Below are 7,826 nucleotides of genomic sequence, written 5' to 3'. Positions count from 1 at the left end.
TATGTCTTCTAAACCTTCTGTTTGTTTTCTCTCATTTTCTTGCTTTTATCATTGAACCACTTTTGACAATTTCTTGCTTCAGTTTTGAATCTTGATACAAATATTTCTACTCTTTCTTTATAGACTTAGAATACTGCATATCAAGGTTTTCTTCGTTCAGAAGGGTTTCCCAATTTATGCCATCAAAGAAACCTTTAAGGCTTTTATAAATACATTGTACTTTCCTTTACTTTTCTTACTTACGATGTGTTTTTCCTGTAGCAGACAGTATTTTAACTAAATTACTACATGATCACTTTTTCCTAGACAGTACTCCCTATCCTTAATGTCAACTTTATGCTTTGTAAATATCAGGTCAAGCATAGACGGTCTATCCAGCCCTCTTATCCTGGTATGATATGTTACATTCTGGAAGAGATAAAATTCATTTATGAATTCCTGTAATTTTGTATTCCACGAATCTGGCTGAGCTCTGGGATCGAAACTTTCCCGGTCAATTTTGCTATTAAATTCCCGTTACAGAATTTCTTTTGTATTAGTTTCTGAAAGTTGTAGCACTTCCTCCAGGCTCTTTACAAGTCAGGAGCTAGCAGCTAAGGACAAAGAAAATGCTAAATTAACAGAAGGAATTAAGAAATCAGTTTAAAGAGATGAATAATACAATTCAAGAAATTGGTGAATCAACCCAGCAAAAACAGCATCATAAGGAGGATCATAACAAATCACAATCTTGATCACACCTCATCCAGGCGGTTCCTACTAGGACTTCTTAGAACAGATCATTTTCGAGTCCTTCTGAACAAGGGTAGTCTGAAGCAGGTGGACGATAATACCAGTGCTTTAAGCTTTATTGATATATCTCTGGTCTCCAACGATAACCAAGTGTTTGTGGTACATCATTGACGACTCATTGGGAAGTAATCACTTTCCTATTAGTATTAAATATTCATATGCTTATGTATATTAGTGCCACAGAGTGTTGTGTGAATGTAATAGAGCCTACAGGCTTTTCAGAAATAACACCAATAATGAGAATTTTTACAGTTACAAACTAACAAGAGCTATGGTTTGTAGAACACTTTGACAAGCAAAAAGAGACTCCTGGTTCAGTTAGGCTCTACAGTTAACAGCAATACATCAATATCACAGGTTTGGTCCTCTGTCAATATAATAAACAAGAAAAATTCTTTCAAAATTAAATATATTATTCATGATGGAGCAAACTTCGATTCACCTAGAAACATTACTAATACACTCGCCAGGCAGTTCCCACTTACAAGCAGCTCATAAAATTACCATCCCGCATTCCTGACCTTCAAGGAAGCGGCTGAGCTGCAACCTATACACTTTGCCAGAGGAGATGACTTGGATTAAAACTAAGACCTAACAATGGATGAGCTTGCCCGAGCCCTAGAAGCCTGTAGAGGAACATCCCCAGGTGTAGATGAGATTCACTATGAGATGCCATGATTTATTTGCTAGAAGTGTACAATGAAATTTGGAAAAGCCAGACTTTTCTAAGCTCGAAGCACTTCGCCCACATCATTCCCACATTGAAAGGAGGGGGAATCCTAGATCCGCCATCTCCTACCGCCCAATTGCATTGACAAATTGCTGTCCAGAAATTTACTAGTTGACAAGCAGTGCGGCTTCCAAAAGAGACTCCAAACACTTGATCAACCAGTAAAACTGAATAGTCACATTCAAGAGGCAATTGCCGAAAAGCACTTTTTGAATTCAATATTCTTAGATATAGAAAAAGCCTATAACATGCAATGGTGATATAGCCTACTCAGAAAATTTTACATTTTTGTATTACACGGAAACTTGTTTTATTCAAAATTTCAGTTCTGACAGAAATTTCTGTCAAATTGTTTTCTGACAATGTCACTTTTTTAACATTTATGTCCAGGCAAACAAGTCCCACATGGAATTGTCTTGTAACCAACATAATTTTTATGTATGGTAAATGACATCTTACCAGCTCCCCTCGAAAACTTAAATACTCATTGTATGCTGATGATTGTGCAATATGGCATCCCAGCAGTAATGCAGAATTCACAAAATCACATCCAATTGGTACTGGGTATGATATGTTTCATATGTGGGGTTTTAAGTTTTCCACAAGAATGAATATTGTGGTATTTTTTTCGCATAGGAAGATGCTGAACTTTAGATAATCACCCAATACCTATTACAAATTCTGCTAGATTTCTTAATTGTAAGGACCACATTGGTCAATCAAAAACTAAATGTCAAAGTGCACATAATTTGATGTACAGAATGCTTGTTTTTATGCATGTCATGGAGCCCTGAAGTTCACTCGAATCGGGCATCCTGAGGTGGAGTCAGGAATACCTCCCCTCCAATTCAGGCGCTGATCTGTGCCACAAAGCTGGCTTGGAGACCTGAGCCACCGAGCCACCCTAATGCCAACAGTGGTATTAGGCCCTCTGCCACACGACTCAAGGACCTCATCGAGAAAGTCGGTATAGATCTCTTTACCATTTATACCCTGGTTCAGTCGAATATAGTGTCATGGGAAACCTTCAATTTCAACATCATGGAAGCCTGGCTTCCATCAGCTAGGGCTATGGCGCCCAAAGAGATCCTTATTAAACATCTTCCATTTTTTTCTATATATACTGACGGCTATAAGACTGAACTAAATTTCAGACTGGTCCATCATACATCGATCTTTCTTGCTGAACTTTTTCCTGGATATCATTTGTAAGCTATATGGTACAAATAAATCAATCAAGCTAATATGGGTATCAGGCCACTTTGTCCATGGCAATGAGCAGGCTGACAAATTAGCCACATCAACTTGCTAATTTTCTGTGGCAAATGGATCAACTTAAACATCAACCACACACATCAACGACTTAGACATCAATCACACACATCAACAGACTATAGAATCAGAATCAGAAAATTAGAAGGGAGGAGGTGTTGACCTTCCTCAAGATAGATGTTACATGACTGACCCACCTCACTCCCTATACCCCTCTAACGGGAGACGCCTTGCTGCGGTGAGGGACTTGAGGTCTCAACGAACTAGAGAGCCAGACCAGAGGACTATGTATACTGAAGGAGTCATCATTGAGGGATGAAACAAAATGGCACCAAGGCCTGTGAGACAGTTCAACCAACCCTGGTTCGTTCCTTCTTGGACCAGGGAAAACTCTCCCATGTGTGTTTACTGTGCAAAGAAGAAAGTTGATGGTGTGGAGCAATCAATACCAACTTTTCTAACTTTTGAAACACTAATCATTCCAGAATCCATTAAGTTAGCATGGTACCACCTCTAGGTAAAGCCACATTTACGAGAAACATGGACAGCCCAGCATAGCTGGGATAGCATCCATACCATCATACCATCTTGATTTCGTAGGCGTAGAGCAGCGTGAGGAGCACTACTGCCCTGTAGACCTTCAGCTCTAGGATGATGCTCCATCTGTTCCAGACTCTGGCATGCAGTCAGCCGATGGCTGTAGCAAACTTGTTCACGCTATGCTGCATATCAGCTTCAGATCCGGCATTTAGGGTGCAGTCATCTGCAAAGAGGAAGTCTCTGATGATGTCTGTCATGACCTTGATTTTGGCTTGAAGCCTCCTCATGTTAAACAGCTAGCTATCTGTGTGATACTTGATGCCGATTGCCCTTCCTGGAGGCATCTCTCGAGCACGGTTGGTGGGTCATCCAATGATTAATTAATGGGTTCTTGGGGGAGGCACTATATAGCTTTGTTGTTTATAGAGTAAGGGCGATTCAGAACACTGTCAAAGTGTTCAGCTCACCATTCAAAAATCTTGTCCTTGTCACAGATCTGCGTGTTCCCATCTGCACTGAGGAGGGGACATGATGCTCAGGACTTCTTTCAAGCAATCATAGAATTTCTTCAATTCATGTCTGTCAGCATAACCCTGGATCTCATCAACCTTGTTGCTCAGCCTACGGTAAGCATTGTATGCCTCTTTTTTCATAATTGACTGGTTGTTAAGGAATACTTTATGGTGTCATTTCCCTTCCAGAAGTTGCTTCATTTCCTTATAGTTTTCATCAAACCAGTCCTTGTGTTTCCTGGTCCTTGACCCAAGGATCTTTGTGGCTGAGTAAATTAGCTTGCTGATGGTCTTCCAGCCAGTCTCTACATTCTGGTTAACCAGAGAGGCAGATTCCAGACTGGCTTCCATACTCTCTCCAAAAGCCAGTTTGATGATAGGGACTTTCAGCTTGGTGACGGTGAGACGCTTCAGAGCTTTCTGATCTTGAGGGCATCTTTTGGGTTAGAATCAAATGCTAAGCTCCAAGACTGTAAGGCAATGGTCTATCCAACACTCAGCGCCGCACATCATCTTCATCACTCGCACATCCTAACTCTCCCTTTTCTTGACGATGAGATGAGGTGCCAACGCCAGCCTCACGACACTATATCCACGTCCACACAATAAGAACGTGTAGCCAGATCCCCTTTTGCCTGCAAGCCGAGTCTCGCTCAAGACTGCAATGTCAATGTTTTATTTGGTAAGTTCTGCTGCAACCAGAGCGTTTCTCCTCTGGGTCCGCGACAGCCGCAGTAGGCTAATTAAGGTTGTTGGAGCAGGCAATGCTTAGGACCCCCTTTTAACCCCTTCCTCAGACCAAGGAGGTGAGCAGTGTGGTCCTAGAGAGCACTTCGCTGCTCCGGTCAGTGAAGAACAACCACTGATGCCTGAACTGCCTGCATGCAGGTCTGTGGCTACGACTGCCAGTCTACCCACACCTGTCGCCACAGGACTTGATGATGAGAGAATGGAGAGTGGATGACTGATGACGTGGATGAATTGGTTTAAAATGAGGAAAAGTTGCACGGCATCGACTCTCTCGTCAAAGACCATCGATTTCCAGTGGCAGGACTAGGTCAAGACAACTGGAGGATGGAGATGGATGCAGTGGATGACTAAGATATCCTGTATATGCCTCATCTTGCTCTCTGCACTCCACAGTGCATTGTTGGGACCAGCTTGCCACATCTACAGGGGCCTCTGCTGCTAACAGAATGACCCTGAATCAAAGGCTCAGATCTGTCCTTTTCCCAGGCAAAAGAATCTTGAGCTGCCCCAAGGTCTCCTAAAGTATTGAGGAGCCTCCTTAAGTAAGGTCTTTGGAGCTATCAGGCAAGACTCAAGATGCCTCCAAGGTGACAGCACCAGTTGCCACCCCATCCACAGGGGCCTCTGCAGTCAAGTCAGCTCTTTGCCCAGGCAAAGGAATCCTGAGCCTGTCCAAAGAAAGCCAGTGGAAAATAGTTCCACACGTACACAATTTCCCTCCATAAGGCACTCCCAAGTAAGGGAATGCCAAATGGTGTGGTACGGGTCTTAACCACAGGTGCTGTTAAACACTTTGTGAAAAGGTAGCTTGTCAACCTGAAGAAAATGCAAATTAGGAGGAACTGCAACATCTGATAACCCAGTTTGTGTATGCCTACATACACAAATTATTACCAGGGAAAATCGTCCAATTTCCCTGAGAGGATTTCAAGTTCAAGCTAAATATAAGACCTTTGGTAGTGGACCTCATGGAGGAGTAGCAGTGATGTTACATCAGGATATTCCTTTTCAGGCCATCTACCTACAGACATCCCAGGTGAAGGCTGTGAGGATAGGCTTGACTCGATCTTACACTGTTGCATCCACATAATCTCAACTAAGATGATTTAGAAGATCTTGGACAGCTGCCTCATCCATTTCTACTCTTGGAAGATTTCAATGGCCGGCATCACCTCAGGGGCCTTGGATTCCTTGTTCTCAAAACTAGATGTTCTTCTGAACAGTGACACACCCATACACTTCCAAATTCAAACTGGGACATTCTTCAATATTGACCAGTAAGTTGGTTTACTTCGTTCACAGATGGATTTCACTTGGTAGGTTACAGAAGATAGAAGACATACATGGAAGCGACCACTTTTATATATAACTGGAGGAGGTGAATGGCTTCCAGCCAATAATGTGAACAGATGGCAATTTGAACATGCAGACTGGTTTTTTAGATCACCAAGAGGTCAAGTACTTTGGTCTAATTTTTGACTCAAGACTTACGTGGGTGCCTAACATCAAACAGTTAAAGGTGTAGGCAACAAAACCGCTTAATATTCCACAGGTTCTTTTTCACCTGTCTCAGGGTGCAGACTGCACAACGCTTCTGTGTTTAATCGTAGCAGACTTTGGATGTGACTTACTCTTCTACAACACCCACTGTTCTTTGGATGCTGTACTCAGTTTATACTGAAGCTCTCAGAATCTGTAAAGGGGCTTATAAGTCTTCACCTGTGGAGTCCCTGTATGTTGAGAGTGAAGAACCACCTCATTCATTATACCGGAACTTCATGAACCTGAATTACTACATGAGCCTAAAGAAGACTCCAGGATCTCCTACATCCAGATTGGTTTTCAACCCCCTCGAGGACAGCCGATCCTATAGTAGGAATGTGGAATCTTGTGGAAGATCTCAATTTGAATCTATCCAAGGTTCTAGCTGATGGAACTCCCTAGTTCCTCCCTTGGATCAATGCAGTCGAGCTGGATTTGGTCGAAGTAGGGAAAGTAGAGAGATCGAAATCAGAAATCAGGGAGAGATTTCTTCAACACATTTCTAAGTACCAAGGATCAGATGCAATATATACAGATGGCTTGAAATCTGAAAATGGTGCGGGCTGTGCAGCAATGAGCAGAAGGAAGACTGCAGTTGGCAGTCTTTCTCTAGCAGTTCGATCTTCACTGCAGAGTTACTTACCATCCTTGCAGCAGTCAAAATAACTAGAGATCTTAGGAACTATTCTTTTGTAATTTATTGCGACTCTCATAGTGCTTTGCAAGCAATCAAGAGCTTAATATCACACCCAGTGGTAAGGGTGGTTTACGACTGGCTTGCACTGATGTCAACATATAAGAAAATAACTTTGTGTACCAACGTATGTTGGTATTAGTGGAGTGAGTGAGCTGATCAAAGGGCCGAGGCAACGCTTCGTGATAAATGGAGAAAGTAATGGAGGCATACTTCGAGAAACAAACAGTGAGAGATTAGCGATGACCTTGAGAGTTGGGTGACCAGCGTCCATCCTAACTAACAAGTAGAAACAGTGTTAACAAGGCTGAGAAAGATGTGCGTCATTCTCAAACCAACGACGTATGTACTTGCCCCCCCCCCATCAACATGTGTGTGTTTGTGTTTGTGTGTATGTGTGTGTATGTGTGTGTGTGTGCGTGTGCGTGTGTTTGTGTGTGTTTGTGTGTGTGTGCGTGTGCGTAGAGAAAGGGAATGAAAGAGTAGTTAGATAAACTACAGTGAGCAGCCTTTCATATAAAAAATAATTATAAAATTTTGTCTCACTTGAATATTGGTGCGTGTCTATGTACACACACACACACACATACACACACATACACACACATACACATACACATACACACAAACACACATACACACATACACACATATATGTGCATATATGTATATATATACACATACACACAAACATATATATCTATGTGTATGTTTATGTACTTATGTGCACATGTATATATTTATATATGAATAAATATATAAAGGTATGAATGACAAAGAATATATTCACAATACAAACGATGTATTTAACCGGTTTCGATTATATCTTCGTCAAAAATACATATAATCGAAACCGGTCAAACTACAGTGAGCAGCCTTTCATATAAAAAATGATTATAAAATTTTGTCTCACTTGAATATTGGTGCGTGTCTATGCACACACACACACACACACACACACACACACACACACACACACACACACACACACATA

This window comes from Penaeus chinensis, chromosome 31 (assembly GCF_019202785.1).
Source record: "Penaeus chinensis breed Huanghai No. 1 chromosome 31, ASM1920278v2, whole genome shotgun sequence".
Taxonomy (NCBI): domain Eukaryota; kingdom Metazoa; phylum Arthropoda; class Malacostraca; order Decapoda; family Penaeidae; genus Penaeus; species Penaeus chinensis.
The sequence above is the reverse complement of the archived record's forward strand: the minus strand, read 5'-3'. Positions refer to the sequence as shown.